Consider the following 25,125-nt stretch of genomic DNA (forward strand, 5'->3'; position numbering starts at 1 on the left):
AAGGCCCTGTGTTAAAAAGTAAATAAATAAATTTTTAAAAAAGAGATCAGTCCACTCTCAGATTCCATTGTTTTGCTGATGAACAAGCTATTAGTTATCACTAATACTTTAAACATGTATTTGTTTTCTCTGATTTTTAAAGTTTAATGAATGTACTTTTATTTTCTCTACTGTCTCCTTTATTCTTACTTTCTATGCTTTACTTTGAGGGTTGCAAGTTCGATAATCTTGTGTGGTTCTGCGTAATGCCTAGTGCTAACTAATTTCACTACATTAGTTACTTTTTTAGAGCTTTTTAACTCCACTTTGTTTTAATTATTTCCACATTTTTGCTGATTTCTCCACTTTTTCTGTCTTGTTTCAAACCTATCAATAACTTACTTAGAAGAAGCTGTCTGCTAACCAACATCCAAATCAGGCAAGGTTCCACTGCCACCATCTGCCTTTTCAATTATACATCACATTCTGCTTCTACCTTTTCTAGTATCTTGCGATGCTGGATCATATTACAAAAATGTGAGAAAAAGCATTGCAAGGGCTCCAGATGGCATTTCTCATAAGAACCGATTCCCCTTTCTTACTTAGTGAAAGTAATCCTTCTAGAAATCCTGGTTGAGACTGGGTTGCAGTTGTAGTGAAGCTAAACTGCTCTGCCCTGCACTCCTGTTCTTGGTGTAGAGCCATCCCAGTCTGCTGATTGCAAGCCTGTGGGTCTCTTTCTTCACAGAAATGAAAGATCTTGGGGCTTCCATCCCTGATCATGACACATGCATATCCAGTTTCCAGCCCTTCTTTCCAGGTTTGCATCCCAGTCAGTGATTCTAAATGACTGCAGACCTGGTGAACATCTGGAGACTGGAACCTCTAAAGTTTCAGCATTTTCGTGTCATAACTGTTTACTGTTTCATGAGCTGAATGACATTGGAGGTGTTTAGTGTTTTTTAAATGGCACTGAGTGACAGTTTTAGGCATAATTTGACAACTACTTGCCATAGCACACAGAACAGCAACACCTTTGGGGGAAAAATGGATGGATAGCATCAGTTTTCATAATATAGTTCTTTTGTTTCAGGAATATTAGATCATTTAATATTTAATTCTTACAGAATACTCTGAAAACTTTAAATAAGATTCTTAAAATTTATGAACGCTTCCCATAAGTCAGGGCAACCACCATGAGAAATGAGAAGTGAATCAAGAAGCCAAAGCTTGCCTCCTCATGAGCCAGCCAGTGCATGAGCTAGAATTCAGAAAAGGCTAACAGGAGAGTAGTTAAAGTAAAAGATAAATAACTTAATACTTGGATCAGTTAGTGTTCTCCATAGAAGCAAATATAAAATAAGATACACAAATGTATAAGAAATCACAAGACTGGCTACAATGGTCAGCCACAAAGTCGGATGAGGGAGCATGCAGGGGGTGTCAGCATGCTGGAGGCTGAAGGGTTCAGCCGAAGGGCTGGAGCTTGCAGCAGTGTCCTGAGCAAGTCTGTATCAAGAGGCCAATGGGTCTGCGACAGAACACTGAAGAATCTATGATGGAAGGCCAAAGAGTCTACAAAGAAAGCTAAAGAGTCTCTGGTGGAAGCTGAATAGTCTGTGCCAGAATCCAGGGGACAAAGTCCAAGCTGAAAGCAAAGACTGGAGCTCCTCCAACAAAGCAGGAATCAGTCCCTCCTCATTTGCCTTTCATTGTATGAGGGTGCTCCCTGTGGGTGGATGTGGCAATCATGCCATCTGGGTGCCCTCCTCTTGCATAGGCTGAGGTCTTTACAAACTAAGGGATCTGGCCTGCTGAATTGCTCAAACTTTTGACCTTTTCAGATTGACAGAATGAACAATATCCTAGAATGGTCAAGTCTTGCTCTCTACACCCCAGAGTGTAGGGCTGCTGAATCCTTCAGTTAAGTTTCTAGACTTATCAAGTTGACACAGTATACAATATAATGCTTGTATTGTTTGATTGACTTTACAGGCCTAAAGCTGGTAGGATGAGCATCGATTTGGAGGATAACAATACGCATTACAGGGGCTGGGGATTTAGCTCAGCGGCATAAGTGCGAGGGATGTCTTTGTGTCTTATTTTTGAAATCCAATATTTTGTTCAGTTTTACTGTTTTATTTTATTCCTGTATCTGAGCAACTATTTTGAAGATAATATGCAGTATAACAGCTATTGTTATACTATAGCTATTCCTGTCATCTTGCTTTGAAAACCTATATAGCTATTGTTTGTTCTTTTTTGTCATTTTGTTTTTGTTGGTTTTATATTTGTGTGCTTCTTGATCTATTTCATTTTTTCTCTTTAAAATAAAATTTTAAAAAATTTAAAAATTATGAAAACTTTTTCATACTATTTATATTAAGAGTATTGGCCTGCTAAAAATTACTCAAAGTGGGAGTTAATATAATTTTATAATTTATAGGTAAACCCCTCAATTAAAAACATTAATATACATTCCAAGACATAAAATTTCTTCTTATATTGTAAATATTTTATTAGCATGTTTTACAGGTTTGTGTTGTTCACAATGAGTGTCTTTTCTCATTTAAAAGATAAAAACACTTATGAATTAGGAAAAATGACTGGATCAGACAAGAATTCAAAAGGAGTAAAATAGCAGAGAACTTATGCTGCCATCTATAAGAACATATTCTTTTTATATTATTGCATTGTTTTCACTGGTGTAGTTCAGTAATTTCTTGAGCTAATTTTGTGTACGATATCCAAACATAAATGTTCTGGGTTCTGTATTTTATTTCTGATGACTCCAGGAATTAAAGATTTATTCTTGTTGGACTATTCTTTTGTTTTCCTTTTGTATTATTCTTATATATCAAATCAGCTTCAGAAGACTCTTTATATAAGTAACAGATACATAGGTCAAAGCACAAGTCTTAAGCTTCATGTTCTTTCAAGGGTTTTATGCAAACAGTGGCATAACATTCTGTATCCAAAGAGATGAAAGTAATCCAGAAAGGGTGGGAGATGGAGCTCAGTGTTAAAATACTTGCCCAGCATTTGGGTGTCCTAGGTTTAATCTGAACACAATAAATATAACAAATATTTTCTTATATATGGATATATCTAGCTTTACATATTATATGTGTATGCCATATGGCATATATATGACCAAAAAATGGCTAAAAGCTCAGGTTCTGTAGCTAGGATGAATGGATTTTAAATTGAATGTGATGGTGCATGCCTATAATCCCAGTATTCTGGGAGGCTGAACCAGGAGGATCATAAATTCTAGTCCTGGCTGAGTAACAGAATTAGCAAGACCTTGCCTCAAAAAAAAAAAAAAAAAAAAAAAAAAAAAAAAAGTCAAAAGGACTTAGGCTGTAGATCCATATAAAGACCTTGAGTTCAATCTCATATAGTATGTGTGTGTCTATTGTAAGCTCTTTTTATGAGAAGGAAAAATCACAAATACAATGATATACGTAAGAGATATAAAACATAAATTATATGCTATCACTAATATATGACTGTTCGTGTTTTTTTCTCTAGTACTTCATGATATTTCTTATATGCAATCTATTTGTGGGTTAATGGTGTCTACTTTCTTAGCCTTAATTATCAGAACTGAGGATATTACCGTAACATTTTAATATTAGAGTAACATTAAATATTATAGTAACAATTTATTTTTTTCTTTACTAATTCACTCCTTAAATTCTCTTTCTTCAAAACATACAGTATTCTCCTCTGGATCTTCTTTAGTTAAAACAAACCTTAGTACTATGTAACATAAGGAAAGTAAATTACATTTAGGAAAACTAACAGATGTTCTGTTTCCAGTACTATTACACATGGTGATCAAGATTTTGCTGATGTTTTTGTTCTTACCATTGGACTGTACCAGTTCTTTAGGATGAGTGACATAGAGGGATTCATTCATGCTCTTTGTTTTTACACAGAATGCAAGGATAATCATATGGCACTTATAGTCCAGCATGAATTCTTTTCCATTACTTCACTTTTAATGACACCAAACTTCTTTTGAAAATTAGTCTGGCCCTGATATTTCAGCCTTGTTTACCTTAATTTGTTATCTTTTACTTTTTCAGGTAAGTAAAAGATTTGTTTTTTTATATTTGTAATGTACATTCAATTTATAACATACATCTTCTGTTCTGGAAGAGTCATTTTATAGTCTTATCTACCATGTCAAAGACTATTATTCCAAAATTTTGAGTGGAATATAAAACTATGAAAATGAAGCATCTTTGTTATTAATAACATCCAAGTTCTATTTAAATTATTGAATACATGCTGTTCATACCCTGGAAGTAGAAGCAGATGCTACAGGCTCACCTCGTATCCAGTACAAGATGAACATCAGGGTTAATGACAGGAAAGTTAATGAGTGCATTCTTAAGCCACACCAGATTTAAAATTTGAAGACCACTTTTCCCATTTAATTTTTAAGTGCATCCACATTTCTCATACAAATATTTTTGTTCTGTACATACTAGAATTCTAGATTGCAGGGGGCAAAAATTCATCATAACATTTTTCCTTTCTTCAACTTTACTTACATTTAATCTATGGAAATTGCAGCTTTTGTGAGTAGTACCAAAACAAGGCATAATAAAGAACATATTAATCAAATGCATATGGAATTAAATTGATTTGCTTTTAGTCAATTAAAGGTGATAAATATTTTACAATTTAAATCCATCAGTTTTTTAATATTATATTTTTTTCAAATGAATTAATCTAAATTTATCTTCTTATAAATTAATAAATACATGCTGTTGTAGTCAGGGGTTGTGAGGAGAAAATTTTTGATCAGAACACAGAATTTATAATATTATTTTATAATGGTCACCCACAGTTAAACACAAGAAAGTGCAAGAAATCTGTTTATAACACTAAAGACCTAGAATATTCAGCCAAAGGTCTAGGTCCACAGTAGTGTCCTACGTGAGTCCAGATGAAGACCTAGAGCCCATGACAGTGCCTCTAACAAGTCCAACATGAGGTGTGGAGCCCATAAGAGGGACTCATGCCTTTCTCTTTTATGGATTTATGCTGGGAAGGCTCAAAAGTCAGTGGTAGAAGCTACAAAGTCTATGCCAGTGGGGTGAAGTATCTGTGCCAATAAGTTGAGGGTTCTATAGTGGAGCCAAGAAACCATGTTGATAATAAGGACCAGGGCTGCCCTGAAAAGTATCACAGTCATCCTCAGCAACAAGGAGGTCTCCAGCTCCTCTGACAAAAACAATTGAGTACCTGCCAGAAAGCCAGTATGACAAGCTTCGCCTGCCGATCAAACAGCATACATCTTCTCCTCCAGAGCCAGGAAGCAATGCTCGATGTAATGACCATGTCTCCCCCAAAGTGAACCACAGCCATTCTCACCAAGGTCCTGAGCTCCTCAGATGATAATGATCAAATTCTATTGGGCAAGCTCTGGAAGAAAAACCCTCATCTGAAAATACATAGAAATGTTTTTCCTTCTTTTTCTCCTTTCTTTTGCCCATTTTTTCCTCCTCTATTAGTATTTTTAAAATTTTTATTTTCTTTTCTATTTTGGGGTGAGTTTGCATTTTATCACTCATATTCCTAACCTTCTTTGCTAATATTATTTTTATTAGATTAATTAGGTTCTTCTGTTCTAGAATCTGTTTCTTTTTCTCACCATCTTTTTCAATTTGTTTCCTTGCCATTTTTTCCTTTTTTCATGTGGTTTAATCACTATTCCTTATTATTTATCGTTTTCTTAGTATTTTTTCTATTACTGTTATCTAATACTATTAATTTTTAACTGCTTGAGGGTGTATTTTATTTCCCTTTTATCATCTTCTTCCCTTTCTTCATTTCTTAATTTTCAAGTTCTATTTTGAAAATTTCAAATTCTATCATCCTACCATATCCCACAATCTGTATACTTATTTATGTAACCATTAACTTTTCTGAATGTGTATTTAGTTAACTATATCTTACTATGGTTGAACACTTTTCAATTGTTAATGTAAGTAAATTTACTCTACTGAGTAGCTATTTACTATATATATCAATATCTAATTTGCCTCAGAGCTTGTACTAAAACTATAAATGTCATTTCCATAGCTAAAGTTGGTACAGTGCTCTTAGGGTTTGTAATTATTCAGTTTGTATTTGGTGCTATTGCTGTTGATGATTTTGTTACTTTAGCCAAGGAGGCACAGCTGTTGCTGTCCATTAGTTCTCTCTGTATGTCAATGTTTATATTGCCTGAGGTCCTAAACAATACTGCAGCCTATTCCCAGAATGTGGCCAAATAGACTGCAACCTCCCTTCCATAATAAGTGGAGGTGGTAGGGTCCTGGGACCAACACAAGGGTCAGTAGATAGTTAAACCTAGAAAATATTTCTGAAAAGTAGACATTACCTAGAGGTTTCAATACTAGCTATAAAGCTAACCATAATAAACAATCTGCAAGCCTCAAAACAGAAAATGAATAGAAAACAACAAAACTAAGAAGCAAAATGCCTCCCCAAACTCGCAACTTCCCTGTTTAAATCCAGGGGGAGTTAAGGGAAAAGGAATCAAAACTCACAAAGTTGCCATGTTTGAAATGATTGCAGTGGAGGTAACAAAATAGATAAATGAATGCTTGGTGAATTCAAAGTAGAGATTGAAAGGTTCTTGCTTGAATAGAAATTATGGCGGTGGTCTAATGAGGCAGAAGGCCAAGTGGGAATGCCTACCACTTCCTTCTTCTTCCCCAGCCTTAATTACAACTCCTCCTCCTGTTCGGGAGCAAAGAAAGCTCCAATCAGCCACTTGCACATCTGCAATGCCCACCCTAACCGCCACTCCAGTTGAAAATTATATGTTTCCAGCAGAGAAAGCCAGGCCCCAGCGGTCATGGAATTCTCTCCATGTCCTTGGAAGAAAGGCTGCTTTATATTGTCTCTTTCGTTATGCTGAAAACTCTCATAATAGTGGCCCTGTGACTCAGATGGCACAGTGAATCCCTCCCAGTTTGAGTCCCCCTGACTAAGAATGACCTTTTTCTTCCTCTGGGACTGCTTATTTGCCACCACTAATCCACATGCAACAGCAACCTTCCTCACTCCACACAGGTGAGCTGCCATGCAGGATTTTCTGTTTCCATTCCTTAGAAAGCTTGCGACAGAAAACCCATCCTGCCAACCTGAACAGGGATGCCAGTTCTCACACTCCTTAGGCTGTACGGCTTGAAGCAAGCCCGATATTTTTGTTCCCTGGGACCCTGCCCAGTACTCTTTGGTGACCGGGCCAAGGAGAATGGGTGGTGGGACTTTCCAGGTCACACTTTCAAAATAGGTGATGACCTCTTTTGTTAAGTGTGACCCCGAACAGCTTCCACATTCTTTAGGAGAGAGCTAAAGCTCTTACGTTCTTAGGCGAAGGTGTTCTCTCAGTTCACTTATAAGTTGGTCATAGGGACTACTTTTTGTCCCTTGAAAAACACACCTCTGGGTGCCTGGTTCATAACCTTGGTGCTCTTGGCCTTTAGAAGGCTATAAAAACCAAAAAGCTGATCTTTTATTTATGCTTTTGTCACAGTGGCAGCAAGTTGGCAAAAATCCTTCATTTTTAGGCCTTTTCAATTTAAGGACTTGTCTTTCTGTCACTCTGTCTTCTATGATGGCCCAAATACTTCTGACTCACTTTGCTCCTCCAGGATCTCTCCCCCTCCCATTCAGACCCGTTTAGATGATACAGCTCCTGTCTTTACAGCTCACCATATGTAGTCTCAGGCATTCCAGCCTTTTGGCAGGCCACATGGTTGTCAGCAGCCATGTTGCTGCAGCTCGCGTGGAGGACAGCCACCATCTTGGGTCCCTGCAACACATGACAAGGTGTGACAGGTCTCAGGATCAATGGCCGCCCCCTTGTGGTCGCTCATGTGATCAGCACCAGCTAGGCTGCTGGAGGTCACACAGTGACCAACCAACAGCCTGTGTTTCCTTGTCACATGTTGATGAGCAGCTGTTTTATAGCCAATCATCTGTAATTGCCCATAAATGCCTGCCAGATGGTTGGCCGCTCACTGGCCCTCTATTCCACAGCCTTCTCAGACTCAATCTCTAATTATAGTTCAAATTGTCCAAACATATTTGAGTGCACTCTGATTTTATAAGATGATTGTCAGTCTATATATCTGTTGTCTGTCCATTTGCCTGTTTTGTAAACAGCTGTTTCCATTTATTTGAACTCAACAACTTTTCCTCTCCTTTTATATTTAAAAGATCATTTAATCAAGGTTTATTTGGGTTATAGATTTAAAAAAAAAAAAAAAACAAAAAAAAAAACATGCTTCCACCTAGGTTGCCAGCTGGTCAAAATGATGCTAAAATTGGTTAAGCAAAATCCCTTGGAGTGAGGAGACATTGGATAGGACTTCAACTGATAAACAAGAAAGTGGCCACCTGGTAACTTTAACCAGCTCTTGTTCATTAATTGGAGGCCCCAATAATCTCCATAGCCTTATGGGAGACACTTTATCTAAAGTTCATATGACTAAGACAATTCTTGTTGCTGATCTGATGGTATATTCATGCCTTCAAATATAAAATTGGGATTGTTTATGATGACAAGTGTTTTCTTTCAGATTTAAATGTCTGCCTTTTTCTTGTGTTCCATCCAGGCGATTCAGGTCAGACAACACAAAGTCACCAGTCAAATGATAATTTTTAAACACATATTTATGTAACGTATGTGTTATACTTAAATAGTGAGCAGTCCAAACAATGTCACAAATTTCTTCAGTGCTCAAATGTTAAAATACCTATGGTCAATAGACTCAATCTTCCAGATGTTCAACAACTAAAGGTAAGAGATAATTATAAATTCTTTTTGGACTCCTTTTGCTGGGATCCATCAGACCTTTTCCAGAAAAAGTTTATATGACACACTTTGGAGCCATAATTAACTATTCTCAACTGGCATTAAATGACATTGCAGCTGATCTCTCTCCTAAATAAAAAGGTAAAATTAATAAAACAGGTCATCCTCCAAAAAATCAGATGACATTAGACATTCTAACAGCATAAGAGGTATTTATACAATTGTGAAACCTAAATGTGTGTATGACAAATGAATGACATGTCAGTTTCTAAAATTCCCTGGACCTTATCCTTATCCTCCCTATGGGGAGCCATTGCTAAAGTTATAATCATAAGTACCCTGCTGATTATATTATTTGACTCCTGCATACTTGATTCTTTGCCTTTTTCTCCTTCAGACTTAAAGCTATACACCTACCCAACATAAAAACCAGATGTCTGTGACTATGGGGGAGACATATACCTTCCACTGTGGGACAGACCCCAAGACAAAAGGCTATATTTGGCCCTCAAACCCCACAGGGAGACCTTCTGAATGTGGCTTTTCACATTTTCAACAACAGAAATAATAATCAAAAGGAAAAATGACAATCTAATCTTTTAGCAGTGACAGACCGCTGAGACAGGTAAACCAGCACAAGGTGGAGCTGCCTGAGCCCCTCTCAGACCATGCTTCAGGTACAACAAAGGAGGACACTGGGCAAGACAGTGCCCCAATCCTGGCATTCTTCTGTGACCTTGTCCCTATTACAGTCTCAAGGGCCATTGGAAGAGTGACTGTCCTAGCTGCGAGAGAACAGATAAGCCATCCTCTAACTTGCCTTCATAGGAGAACTCATCACCACCAGATTCATCGCTGACTGATTGACTCAGACTTGCTGCTGAAGACTGATGGGGCTTGGTGTCCACAACCCTCCATTAATGTGTTCTTCTCAGGGCCCCAAGTCCCACTGGAGGTCTCAGGTAAGACATTCTCTGTACTTGTGGACATAGAGGCCCTGGCGGTCATGGAGTCCTCTCCACATAAATCCTTAGAATAAAGGCTATTTTTTACTTTATATTCTCTCTTTCATTGCACTGAAAACTCTTTCACAGTTAATGATCCAAATGATTAGCAAACAGTAAAAATCCTAATAAAAAAACTAGAGGGGTTAAAGAAAGAGAAACAAACAATAGAGTCTATAAAATTGTTTCAGAAAAAAATCCAGAAGATTAAAAGCTTTATTGAAAACATATGTAGCAGAACCAACCAATGAGAAGACAGTGTCAGACCCAGAAGGCAGGGCTTATGCATTGTGGTGAACTAATGAAAGGCACCTTACAAATATCATAAGAAAGTTAAAACATGGAAGACAATACTCCATGCCATAGAAACCTGGGAAAAAATCAAGAGTAACTATCCTAATTGCAGACAAATTGGATTTTTAAACCAAGATTGATTAGAAGAGGCCAGGAAAATAATACATACTAGGTTCTTATGAAAACTATTCAAAAAGAAGAGATAACTATCATAAATATATAATGCACAAATATACAACTCAATAAAGCAAATGCTAACTTAATACCCAGTTTAATAAAGCAAACACTAATGATCATGATAAATCAGAAAACACCAATACAATAGTAATGGGCAACCCCAATACCCACTCTCATAAATGGACAGATGAGGTAAAGAAGAAATTAACAAAGAAATATCACAGTCAAATCAAACCTTTGAATAAATGAACTTAATAGATATCTACAGTGTTCCACTCCTAAACTGAATGTACAGTCTTCTCAGCAGCACATGCAGTCAAAAAAAGACCACATACAAATCCATTGAGCATGCTTAATTAAATGCAGTATAATTCAAATTATCCTATGTATCTTATCAGATCATAACTTCTAGTTTCAGTGAAACTAGAAGTCAGAGGCAAAAGACACCACAGAAATGATGCAAACATGCTAAAATTAAACAGTACTCTCTTGAACAATCAGTAGGTCACATATAAAATTAAAGTCGAAATTAGATGCCTCCTACAATTAAATGATGCCAATAGGATATACCAGAACTTATGGGGTATAATGAAAGCAGTCCTAAGAGAGAAATTCATGGTAGTGAATTCTTATATTAGAAAAACAGAACAAGTCAGATAAATAAACAATATATTGTCTTCCTAGTGTAAGAAGCTGAAGGATTAATAAGATCCAAACTGTACAATAGATATTGTGAATTGGGAAGAAACTGTCCAAAAAATCAGGGCCTGGGATGGAGGAAAGAAGAAAATAAGGGAAAAGGAAATATATATGTATGTATGTATAGTAGTTAAGATAGTTATACCATTAATTGCTATGAGTTCATTGAAAAATTTGTATTTATATTATTTGATCTAATTTTCATGCCTGTATCTAGTAATATGAGCGACTACTTTGAAGCTAACAATACACATTGTACTAACCATTGTTACTCTCTCATTATCTTGTTTTGAAAATTTGTGCTACTGTTTTCATTGGATTTTTTTCTTTAAAATAAAGGCAATAATCTGATGATCCACCTCAAAGTTCTATAAAAACAAGAATGATCCAAACCCAAAGCTAGTACGAGGAAGAGAATTACGAAGATCATCAAGAAATTAATGCAACTGAGACTAAGAAAAACAAAGTAATGAATTATTAGTTCATTGAAAGATTAAGCAAAAATCCTAAAAAAAAAAAAAAAACTTAGTGAATATCATGAAAGTAAGGAAAGAAAAGACCCAAATCCACGCAATTAGAAATGAGAAGGGTGAAATCACAACGGTCTCCAGAAATCCAGAGGATTATTGGCAACTACTTGAGAATCTGTACCCTAATAACTTGGAAAAGTCAGAAGGAAAGGAAATTCCCAAGAACATACAAACACCAAAGCTGAATCAAGAAGATACAAACATCTTGAATAAGTTAATATCAATAAATGAAATTAAAGAAGTAATTAAAAATAAAGCTACCAATTAAGGCCCCATGAGATTCACCGTCAATTCTTCAAAAACTTTAGTGCAGATCTATTGCAGATCATCCTCAATCTTTTTAAAGGGTATAAAAAGGGAAGTAGTAATCCCAAAGTCATTTCTGGAAGCAAGAATTATCCTGACACTAAAATCACAAAAGAGCTCTACTAAAAAAGAGAAGTGCAGGCAAATTTCCCTCATGAATAGAGGCAAAAATTCTCAATACGATTCTGTCATGCAGAATGCAGCAAATCGTCATAAAAAGTGTACATCAAGAAGAACTACATTTTATTCCAGAGATGCATGGATGGAACAACAAATATAAAGCAATATATGTAGTCCGCTGCATAAATAGAAGCTAGTAGAAAAAACACAAGATCATCTTGATAGATACAGAAAAAGCCTTTAACAAAACCCAACATCCATTCATAATTTAAAAAGCACCTTACAGAAAATAGGAAAAGGAGGTCAATTGCAGTCTAATGAGAGCCATCTATGACAAATTAATGGCCAACATCATAGTAAATGGAGAAAACACTGAAGGTTGTAATGCTAAAAATCAGGAGGAAGGCTAAGATGCCCTCATCACTATTCCTGTTCAACATAGTTCTGGAAACATTAGCCAGAAGGACAAGAGAATGAAATAAAAGGAATATGGATAGGAAAGGAAGAAGTTAAATTACTATTATTTGGTGATGAAATGATACCCTTCATAAAAGACTTCAAAAATTGCACCAAAGACTCCTAGAGTTAATAAATAAATTTGGTGGCTTAGCAGGATGCAAAGTCAACACACAAAAATCGACAGCATTCTTGTACAACAAAACAAACTCACCAAGAAAACAACTAGGAAGACATCATCTTTGACAAAAGCATTAAGAAAAATGAAATGCACATGAATTAACCTAACTAAAGAAGTGAAAGGACTTTAAAATGAAAAATACAATACTCTGAACAAGGAGTATATCAGAAAAAGAACCATATTCTCTGTTCTTGAATAGATGGAACCAATATAGTCAAAATGGCCACATTTCCAAATGTATACTTTTAATGCAATCACAGTCAAAATACCAATAATATTTCTCATAGAAAACAGAAAACAATCCTACAATATCCATGGAAACAGAAGAGACATATAAAAGTGAAAGTAATTCTGAGGAACACGGGCAATGCCGAGGTCATCAAAATCCCTGATTGGAGATATGCTACAAAACTATGGTGATAATGGCCAGCATTCTTTGGGAGAAAAAAGAGGAAAAAAAAAAAAGACTTGTGGATCAATAGAACAAATAGAAGGTGCAGAAACAACTCTAGGCACACTCATCTACCTTATCTTTGACAAAGAAGCCAAACATATGTCACAGGAAGGAACATATCCTCTCGAACAAATGGTGCTGCAAACCTGGTGGTCCATGTGCCACAAATGTAATATTACCTGTATTTTCAAACAGGCACTAAATAAAATAATAGTGGATCTATGTATTAAAATAGAAACAATCTGTCAGAAGACCAAATAGGTAAAACTCTTGAAGACATAGATCTAAACAAAAACTTTCTGAACAAATCCCCATTTGCAGAAGGAATATTAGAGATAACAAGCTGAATCACATCAAATAAAGCCTCTGTATAATAAAGAATCTACCAACAGAATGAAGAGACAACCCACATGATGCGAAATTTTTTTTCCAGCTACTCCACAGGCAAAGAACTAATATCTAGAATATATAAAGAACTCTAAAAAATTATATTCTCCTGATATAAAAATCCAGTCCAAAAGTGGGCATCTAAAATGTAGTTTAAGAAATACATGAAAAATGCTTAACATCTCTGGCCATTTGAGGAATGCAAATTAAAACAGCACTGAGATTCCATTTCACTTCAGCAAGAATTGCTACCATAAATAAATAAATAAATAAACAATAAAAAATGAATAACAAACAAATACTAACAAAGTTGTGGGGAAAACAGAAATCTTTCTCCACTGCTGGAAGGAATATAAACTGGTGTGGTCACTGTTGAAATTCTTACGGAGATTCCTTAGAAAACTAAAACTAGAGGTTCCATTGGAGACAGCGATTGTCCATCAAGCTATCTTCCTGAAACAGTTAAAGCTATCACAATACAATGATATTTGCATACCCACATCTATAGTAGTATAGTTTATTATAGTTAACTCTTGGCAACATGTCTCTTTCAACAGATTAATGGATAAAAAAAATGTGGTGTTTACCCACAATAGAGTACTACTGTGCCTAAAGAATGATAAACGTGTAGCATTCTTAAATAATAGATGTACCTCAAGACCATAATCTTAAGCGAAATAAATCAGACACATCAGTGTAATTGTTGTATTGTTTTTCTTATGTGTGAAGCTCAAAATATAAATAAGGATCAAACTAGCGCATAGTTATTAGGAAGTAGGAAGAACTTTTCAAATAGGAAGAGGCACAACAGATAAGAAATGGACACTAAAGAAAAAGAGATTTAAAGGAAAAACAAAAGTTGAAGAGAAAAATGGAAATATAGCTTTTGCTAATGTGGAGGTGACAGTTTGAAGGAAAGGGGTTGTGGGGAAGTCACCAAAAAAAAAAAAAAAAAAAAAGGTAGTCAGATGGATATGTGCACTTACAACTCCCCGTGATGAGTGTCTCACGTTGTACTGCAAGCACACACTAACAAAAAGCAGAAAGTTATTTAGATATGTGGGTCAAAAATTCTAAAGCAAAAATAAAATTGGCTGACACTGTCTTTAAAAACTCCCACAAAATAAGTAATCATACATTCTTCATCTTAAATTAATTCTGGGACTAGTTTTGAAACAACTTTTAGGTTAAAATGATAGATTTCTAGCAAAGTTTTAAAGATATCACTTAAGAGATTTTGATCATTAAAAAATATCAGCTTCTGATATTTTTCATCTTATCATGACTGTTTCTAGAACTGATTAAGAAAATCCTGGAGTTGTCTTCAAAGACCTTACAATGGCAAAAATTAATTCTATGACATTGCAAGTATATTCTTAAAAATAATTTTCAAAACTTTTAACGTGGACATCTACAGTTCTCTACTGCTTTCACAAAAGCAAATAACACAGGTGGAAAAATTGTCTGTCCCAAGAACTATACAAATAATACAAAAGCAACAAACACCGTTGATTGATTAGTTTGGTAAAATCATTTACTAATTTAGTGTCATTAAGATACAGCTAATTTGCTAAAATTGATCAAATTTCCCAGCAGTATACTGGCACTTCAGGAATTGAAAATTAGTCTCCTAAGGTTATTACTTTATAGTATAATGATATTTAATTAGATTAGGACATTGTTATATAGCAATAACAATAATGATATAAGTTACCAGTTTAGAAGATTTGTAATGTTTGTACTAGGTACTTTACTTAAATTATTTAATGTAATATGCATCCTAACCTTGGAGAAAGCAAGGGAAATAAATTTATACTTTGCCAATAACTTTTGTGAGAAGCAATATTGCAGGCACTTAAATAGAGGGCTTCATTTAGTATGTCTGAGACAAGCAAATTAAATCCCAGGTCATATCACCAGTACACATTACTGTAAGGAGCATGAATTGATATATGCTTCTCAGCTCATGTTCATTTAATCATAATGTGTTGGGTGTAACAATATAATATAAACTAAATGGAACATATTCAGTTAGTCAGGTCATACACATTACTTCAAAATATATATTGGATACATACTGATTACAGTAAGATTTTCAAGTTGTGAGACTTTTAAAAATATTTAACTCATTGTCCTTGTTCTTTCTCATGTATATATCTATTTAGGTTGTAAGACACAAACATCAGTATTTTTAACAATAGAGATTTTAAATACTTAAGAGTGAAAACAATAAGTTCTCTAGGATTTAAATGTAAGAGACATTTTTCTCATCATTGTGAAGAAAGAGGAGATGGACTTCATAACTAAACCAATTGTATTTTTTAAAATTTTTCTTAATGTTATGTAGAGAACAAATTTCAAAGTTCCAGAGGCAGTAGGAAAGATTTTTATAGGTTAGCAATTTAAGCAACTATCCATCATCTGCAAAATGGGTTTGTTAAAATGATTATATGGAGATATAATTATATTAGTTAAGTGACATGGCTCTCAAAAGGATAGAATTTGACATTTTGAGAGACAGATACATTCATGGAGTTGTCACAATCGATAAAGTGAACAGAACCAATTACAGCTAAGGGCCATGTTGGAACTTCTGAATTTTTATTGTAAAGCCTCTGTCCCATGTGTTTTCTGAGCCGCATCTTCCACAAAAACCTCTGATGGATCTGCAACCTGTTATTATAACTTATTTAGAATTTTCTAAACTTGTGTAAACGGAATCATACAGTGTGTAATATATCACTGCTCCTCTGACTTCTTTTGCATGGGACAATTATTTTGAGTTTTATACTTGGTGCTGCATCAATGAAATATTGCTCATTTATTTTCTATTGCTGAGTAGGACTTCATTATACAGCTATATTACAGGTTGTTTACCTCTTTGGCCATTTTGAGTTAATTCCAGTTTAGATTACCACAGGCCAAGTTCTTATGAACTCTTTCGTTAAAAGTTTTTGAATGAGCATATACTTTCATTTTTGTTGGAGACCACTGAGAAGTGGCTCTGAGAAGGATTTAAATTTTACTAATTGGGCTTCTATGTTTATCTGTGAGTCTGTCCTATGCCTCAGCCCCTTGCCTGGCAACGGGAGCTGATTCATACTAAGTGAATCTCTATGAATCACTGGTCCTGGCTGAGGCCTGTAGTGGCCTGTGAGCCAGAGATACCTCAAAGGGCAAGATAAGGCCACAGCTGAGGACACTCTGGCTCCAACCCCAATTAACAAGGCAGAGACTGCAGCTGCAGGAATTACCCTTCAGTCTCACTCCAACCATGTATTCATGATAAGACAGTGCTACTGAATTGACTTGACTCATGACTTGGAGATGTCCTTGAAGTGACTGCCAAGGTCCTGCTCACTGCCTGTGCTTGCCTCAGTTTCTCCACTTTTTGTCCAATGTCCTAAATAAGACCAATAAGAGTGGACTTATCCAGAAAACTTTCTGTCTTAGTCCTCAGAGTCTTGAGCTTAATTAAAGCGTTTTGACCCTCTTGGAGCCCTAAATAATCATACAACTTTTCTTTTTTTATTTCACTTCCACCGTATACTTGTTTGGGAGATTGGGGATCTAGGTCAGGGCCTGATATATTTTCCTCTGCCAATGGTTGGAAAGAGAATGGTTTATAGAAATGCTAAGTGTATTTTTAACATATTCAGAAAATAACAAATAAATGTATAACAATACATAAATATTCTCCATTCACCAGTGATGTATGTCAGTGCTAACTCCTCCACATATTAACCCACCACCAGAACTGGATAAATCCACCTTTTTAAAAACATTTACAATTCTAACAGGCACACAACAATGATTATTCCTAATGATGACTGAAAGGTTCTATGATTTAATATGTATGTAATTGTGTAGAAGAAAAACATATTCTTCTTGTATATAAGTAATTATGTTACAGATATTTATTAATAACTGTCTATAATTTTCTTTATATAATAGAAGAATCATGAAATATTGCAATAAAAGAGTAGGGAATATATTAAGAAATTGGTCCAACTTATTTAACATATGAAGAGATTTTTGCCTATATTTTGTATGATTCAAGGTAGAGTGATATAATTTTTTATAGTTATTAAAATATAATAGCATTAAAATATATCATGCTATTTGATTTTAAATTTTGGATTTATGCAACTCTCCATTTTCTTCTACTGTAGGTCACTCAAAAAGTTTTTTAAAAATGTAACTACATCACAGCTTTGAATCACTTATCCTTTATAAAAATGCAAAAAGCTCTCCTAACAAATAATTTCAATATAAATATTGTTTGTGTATACCATAATTTTAAAGGCAGACATTCAGAATATGTTAGCTTTTATGATGATTATGAGCCTCATATATGTGTAAGAAGAAGATTGTAATGAAAATGAACCATTCAGAGTTGGAGAGTGATACCGGAGTGAGGATGTGAGACAGTTTTTCCAAGTTCACATAGCTGTAGATATGGGATTGCATTTGGTGGAACCTCAGAGTTTTTTCTACATTTGAATAATTTTAGTAAAAGGAAGGCTTTTTTACATTAAAAATGCTTACGTCAGTAAGCTCCTGTATTTTATAGCACTGCATGTACAAGAAAGGGACACCTTTGGTAAATGTAAAAGAACACACAACTACAAAAATCTTGCCCTATAGTGATAGTTATCAGTATGGGTGGTGTCTGAGTTATTGTTTCTTTTTTCTTTTCTTTTTTATTTTGTCTTTTTGAGCTTTAAAAATATTTAACTTGCTGTCCTCGTTCTTTTTTATGTATAAGACTACTGAATTTGCAGACACAAACAGGCTAACCCTGAGCTCACTTCACAGCCCAGGCTAGACTCAGACTTGCAATGATCCTCCTGCCTCAGCTTTCTGACTGCTGGGATTACAGGCGTGCACCACCATGCCTGGTGTGAGTTACTGTTTCTTGTATTTTCACTTCAGGTTACATGTGAGTACAAATAAAATTTTGATTTGAAAGTCCAAAAGTGGAAGTAGGTCTCAAGAAACCCTGTGACTGAAGGATAACTGGGTAGAAAGAGACATTAGGAACTAACCTGAGTGCTCACAGCTAGAAATCCTGTTACTGAGGAGAGCCACACATGTCCTAATTCTAAGAATGGAATTTCACCACACTATCTGCTCCAGCTGCAAAAAAATAAAGCATTTACCAAATAGTATGATTTTATATACTGTCTCTTACCTTTAGAAAATGTATTGGTTTTAGATTCCCTTTCATATATTTCCAAGTCTGATCAAATACATGACAAGCATTCCATGAATCCATGGAGAGATCTCCTGCTGAAGGTTTTTTTCTGGTCTCTGCTGGACCCCGTCAGTGTCAAACATCAGAGGTGATTGACTTTAAAAAATAAATGAATTCGAACTCAGTGTTAGTGTTCTATGAAAGACTAATTGGCCCCACTGCCTTTGGCTTGTGGAGAGGAAGACCCACCTGGCAGGAATCCTGCTGTCCCCCTGAAGTCCTCACTAGGCCAGGCCTCCATCGAGCTAAACGCTCCCCAACAGACTCTGCCTTTTAGTGTCTCCACCACGGGCCAATAGTGCACAGATGGTGACCAAGCTTTTAATATGTGGGCCTTCAGGGTGCACTTGAGATCCAGGAAATCGCTGCTCTGGCTGTTAGACCCAGGGTATTGACATCGAATCATGATTTCAGTTCTCTCAGGGTCTCTGGAATCAACGCTTATTTTTCATGTTTAAATATATATCTTGAAACCATTACCATCCACAGGCTTTTACGTGGCCTTCTATGTCTCCATTGGTCTCTTCACTGCCCAGTTCAATTGCTTTTGCTTCATTCTAATTACCAAACATAAGCAAGTACCAGAAGAATTCCCCAGGCTATTTCATCAAGACTCTGACAGGTCATTTCTGTAAGTGAGGGACTTGTTTTAAAGTAGGAGAAGCAGGGTAAATAATTCACAATAAGATTCTTAAGAGAATCTGTGTAAAGTCATGCAGGTTGACCAGTGAAATATCCTTAAACCCACAGAATGGCAAACTGCACTTTCAAAACATCTGTACATAGTGGCCTTTAGTGACAGCTGCAACAGATTCCTTACAGATAATGGGAGGAAAACTGTCTAGCACATCTGGAGCCAGTGCCTGTGCCCCTAAATTTAATGTTTTCAACCTTTAGGCGATTGCTCCCAAAATTACACTTTTTTCTTTATAAACCAATGTCTAGAGAACAAGACACTCTGATTTTTTCCTCCACCTTCAAGTGAATGTTAATAATGTTTGCATAAAAAAGCAGGGCTATCGTAATGACTCTAGTGAAGGGTTAGCTTCTTTCTATAATCTGTAAGAGATCACTCCTTACTTTTTATGGAAAATAATGCTGGAATTTATTACCAAAACTAGTAATAAACTAGCATTTCATGTACTCATTCTGATTTTAAATAATCATATATGATCAACATTAACACTCCAAATAAACCACTAACATATTTTTTTGAAATACATTTTTAAATAAGTATGTATGGCTCACTACATATCATGTAGTTTTTGACAATTTGCTGTTGAAAAACCGAAAATCACATCTTGATTTGACCCATTTCACAACGTGAAAAGCTACAGAAAATGAGTCAGTGCAAAACTTAACTGGCTGGTTAAGATGATTGAGTAAAAACTGTTCTTGTGCTTTTGAGTGAGCTCACATTGCAACAGCTCTGAGCTTCCGAGTTTGCATCCGCATGGAAATGCACACTGTTCACTATAACGCAAAGTGGGTTTGAACACTACACTAGTTCATAGCCTCACTATAAAACGTCAAATGCAGGGAAGCACATAAGCAACAGAGTAAACTTTGAGAGGCACAGAAATGGCAAGAAAGTAATTTCTGGTAAGGGAAGAAAGAGGGAAGCTAAAATAAATCCATGAAATATTTATAAATTTTGAACATATCATTCTAATAAGAATGCAAATATTGTGAATGCTTTCTATTCATGCAGTACTGACATTTACCAAATAGAATCCCGTTATTTGACCTCCTTCTGTAAACATTGACACAGTACTCACATTTATAATAGATTTCTGTCTGTTTTACTGGAGCCGAATGTTTCCGCGGGGAATGTTATTAGTTATTACGGCTGCATATGCACCTGCACCAGCTGTGCAGCTGAACATAAAAAAGCCACCAGCCAAAATCCCGGAGTCTCTTAACAGGCCTTTGCTGCATTGTGCCATGGCTTCAACATCCATCCTGAAACAGCGGGAGAGAAGCATCTCCCAGCACTTCATTTCCATGGAAATGAGCATTTGAGGAGCACTCTTGCTTTCCCTCCTGCCAGTATCCACTGCTCCCCTTCTTTCATTCTAATCTTTATTCTTTGTCCATTTCTAACTTCAGCCAGTCTTGAGTTGCATTAGTAAAAATTATTGGAAAAGGAGACGAAGTTGAATGAGTCATAGGAACAAAGAAATGCTAACGAAAAAGATCAATACAAGCGAGTTTCTGTTAAAGCACAGAAAGACTGAGAGAAGCAGGACCCTAGTTATTTTTAAAGTTATTGATCATTAGCATAAATCACATTATTGAGATATTCTCTGCAATCAGAGATTATTTTTCAAGGGAAGTTTATATTTATATGGAGGTCATTCAATACTTGTATTTTTCTAATTTTGTGTGTGGTGGAAAAGGAAAGAAATCAATGTAGAATATAAATTTGTTCCAAAGTAGTTGACATTGAAGAAACAAAAAAAACACTAACCTAAAATACAAATTTATTTATATCACTCTGGCAAAGAGTCTCTATAAACCTATAAGTATATTCGTAGACATGACAAGGTTTTTATTGTGCTCTCAATTATTAACTATTTTTAATCAAAATCATTAAAGGATATTATTTTATGTATTATGCATTAAGTAGCTCATTTTATTTATTAATTTTTAGTAGTCTTAAAGTGCATATAAACATTTCTAAATAGTGTATCTTATCATGGACCTAATCTTTTTGACATTCCCATGATTAAGGTGAAAATAACTTTTTTCTGATAATTAGAAGAGTTTTCTTAATTATTTCTAATGACTAGCTTACAAATCTCCTTTGGTTTTCTTTGTGCGACCTCCAAACAACATGTTTATGACTACTTGAAAACAAATTATGGTAGATAAACGGATGTTCACTTTTAGTCAAGTTAGTTAATATTATTTGCTCAATTGTCTTTTTATAGGTGGTATATTTTAAGCACAATACCAAGGATCATATTAAACTCTGGAGAAATAATCCTTTTCCTGAGAAATTTCAAGTTTATTAAAGAATAGCAATAAGAATAAATATAAAGCTTACTGTAATGCATATAAGTGTGGAGGGGTTTGTTACCCCAATTAGGGATGGTACAATTTTAAACACCCTATGCAGAAGTGTGAATGCCGCTTACACTTGGCAAAATACATAGTAGTAACTAAAGAGTGCAGAAATTCCATCTTTATTCTAAAAACATGAATTTCTATCCTATATCATAAAATCCTCAACTGACACTCTAGAGTTGTACAGCATTTGGGACACCGTAGTACTTCTGAAAAGGAATTATTCTGAAGAGCATTAAGGTGTGCACAGTTTAAAAGAAATACAGATCGACACTAATATTTTTAATAGTGTGTCAGAAGCCTTCTTGTCATGAGGATAGCAAACCTGTGACCCCCCCCACCCGCTTGGTGAGAGAGGATTTAGCCAGTGGAACCTCCACATCTTTTAGCATTCCAGTGCCGGCACTTGGAGGAAGAATCATGTCACCATGAAAAGCACCTGCTGTGCAGTCAGGCAGGCATGAGCCACAGTGTGCTCAGTATTAATTAATAGTGTCACTTGATCAAAGTTAATTAAATTCTCAGCTTCAATTTTTCATCTTTAAAGGAGGAATGACGTACATAGTTGAGACAACTAAGGATAATGTATAGAGCTTTTCAATCAGAAATACTTGCAGTGGTTTTCAAACTCTTTTTATCATGATGCCTGTGTGCCTGGATTTAACCTCATAGATTAATGTTTTAATGAATTTGTCAAGAGATGCAGTGGATTAGTTTTATGCATCATTTTTTCTTTGCTTATTATCTCATAAATATTCCCCTAGTTATTATAAATTTTTAAAATTATGAAACTCTAGTATTATCTCATATATTATTACATGCTTATTTGTGTAGATAAAAATAAAATGACAAAAACAAAATTTAAAAATTATTTATAATAATTCTATCATCCAACAAATGCAAAACCTAAGTAAATTTTGATGAGAAGTAGAAAAATATTTAGAACAGAGGAAAGAAACAGATTTAAGCTAACTTCGTATATTAAAAACTTTAACAAATATGATGTGAATCTCAAAGTGATTCTCTAAATTAAATTCTTTCAAGGAAAGAATTTATTATTGTGCTCTCAATTGACTTAACTATTTGACTTAACTTCAATAAATGTGAATAAGGAGGAAGAAATAATCATGCAAAGTCTTTTGACAAAGTTGAATTTTATGTACTTAGATATTTAACAAGAACTAAGTGTATGAATATAATTCATAATAGAGTTGCAATTAAAATTATCAATTACTATGGTGTTGGGTAAAGGAACCAATCACTGAACAAAAGTTAAATTGTTCTTACATGACTTTTTAATGTTTAAAATATTTTATACAATAAAAGGCACATTGCGATCAATCCCCCTCAAAAAATACTTCTACTTTAAAGATGCTTATTCATCATTCTTGTCATTTTTGAAGAATATCTTTAAGGGGATTCATTAAAAAATCAGAAAATGAAAAAATACATCAGTGACCACTGCTGCTGAGTGTCAGCCAATGGACAGCCAGATGGGAAAAACCCTTCAGTGTGTCTCATTCACTTTATTCACTGGATCTGCTGGTGGCTTCTTTTTTCTGCCAAAATTTTTTTTAGTTAAAGAAAGAAAAGAAAATTAAAGAAAAAAAAGTAGAATAATACAGAATTTTTAAAAAATTAACATCATAAAATCGCTAGTTGATATATTACATATTGTCATCTTAACAATAGTTGTTAAGCTACAAAGTCAAAGCATAAAAGGGGGCTAGATACTCAGACATGGACAGTGAAAACCCTTCTGTTCAATGATCTAATAGAAATTTAGTAATATGTTCATCTATCTTGCACACTAAGGGAAGGAAGCAGTACGCTGGTGGTTTCTTAAGGAGACAGGTACTGAAAACAAGGTTAAGTGCATGAAAAGAAAACAAGAGAGAGATAAATTTATGTGACTGGGGGACCACAGTCTCTAGGACAGAGATCTTGATTGCAGTTTTCTCTGACTATTCATTAAAATCTTTTCTTTACAAAAAGCAGAAGCAAGAAATGGGAGGAGTAAACTAGCTAAGTGAGAACTTAATTATTTAACTATCCCAGGGCCATCCTTGGCTGTGTCTGGCCTTCATGTTCTTTCAGATCTGTCATGTGGTTCTAGCAGCATTCCACTGGAACTAAAGTCCTGTTTCCATTTCCTTATACACTGTGCTTTAGCAAGATTTCCTGCAGAACACTCATGGGGCTTAGCAGAGCTCAGAGTTCTTGGAGTTATAAGAGGCATGGTTAGCTTCAGACATGTCTTTGCCCACAGTCTGGCACTGTGTGACTCCTGGCTCTTTGAGGCACAGTAGTTGCTGTCCTCCCTTCATATCAAGGCATTACAATGTCAAAGTGTTTTGTTATTATCTGGAAACTAGTTGTAGGTGATAAATACCTTCATGCTTCTCAGAGCAGCAGAACCAACAGTTAAATTAGTAGAAAAGAATGATATGAAATGATATGACGTACTAAATTAAAGTAAAAATGGATGCAAGATGTAAATATTAAAACAGAAACGAGATCTACTGGAAGAGAAAGTGGATTGAAATCTTGAAGACATAGGGGCAGATAAAGAGTTCATTTGAAAAAAAAGCTGCATGGAAAATATCAGAATCAACAACTGGGATCTCGTCTTATTAAAGCTTTTGCACATGAAAAGAAATCTCCAACAGAGTAAAAGAAAACCCACAGTTGGGTAGGGGGAACCTTGGCCAACTGTCCCTCAGACAAAGGATTTGTATCCAGAACATATAAAGAATTGAAAACCATGAGGACCCCCATATTTAAAGACCTAGTCCATAAATGGGCATCTGAGATGAATACACAATTCTCAGTTGAAGAAATATAAACAGTAAATACATCAACATCATTGGTCATTCAAGAAACACAAATGAAAACAACACCAAGATTCCATCTCACCCCAAAGAGAAAGGCTATCATCAAAAAATTAACCAATAATAAATACTGGTGTAGCTGTGGGGATAAAAAAAAAAAAAAAAGCCCATTTCCAATGTTGGTTGGAGTGCAGACTGGTGCAACCAATGTGGAAGTCAGTGTGATGATTCCTTTAAAAACTAGGATTAAAGGTCCCAGTTGACCCAACTACTCCTCTTATGGATATCTTCCCAGAAGATGTGAAAACATCAATATATGTGCAGTTATGTTTATAGAAATATAGTTTGTAACAACTACATCTTGGAAATAATCCTAATGTCCATCAACTGAGAAATGGATAAAAATGAAGTGGCATTTTTATATATTGGAATTCTACTGGGCTATAAAGAAAGAAAACCTCAAAGCTTTTATAGGTCAACTAAAGACAATACTCCTAAATGAAATAAATCAAACTCACATCTGTAAATAT

General features: G+C 35.1%; 1 long non-coding RNA gene across 2 annotated transcripts in view; it reads right to left on the reverse strand.

Moving 5' to 3' along the window:
- Positions 1 to 25,125, reverse strand: part of LOC134474043 (uncharacterized) — a 103,557-nt gene that overhangs the window by 17,207 nt on the left and 61,225 nt on the right. The window contains exon 4 of one of the 2 annotated variants that reach the window (XR_010044615.1): positions 16,058 to 18,791. The exons of the other annotated variant lie outside the window; for it this stretch is intronic. This is a non-coding gene — a long non-coding RNA (uncharacterized LOC134474043). Of the gene's footprint in view, positions 1 to 16,057; positions 18,792 to 25,125 lie in introns of those variants that run through there. 2 annotated transcript variants of the gene reach the window in all.

This window comes from Cavia porcellus, unplaced genomic scaffold, assembly GCF_034190915.1.
Source record: "Cavia porcellus strain 051 isolate PalLab524CR breed Dunkin Hartley unplaced genomic scaffold, mCavPor4.1 scaffold_30, whole genome shotgun sequence".
Classification (NCBI taxonomy): domain Eukaryota; kingdom Metazoa; phylum Chordata; class Mammalia; order Rodentia; family Caviidae; genus Cavia; species Cavia porcellus.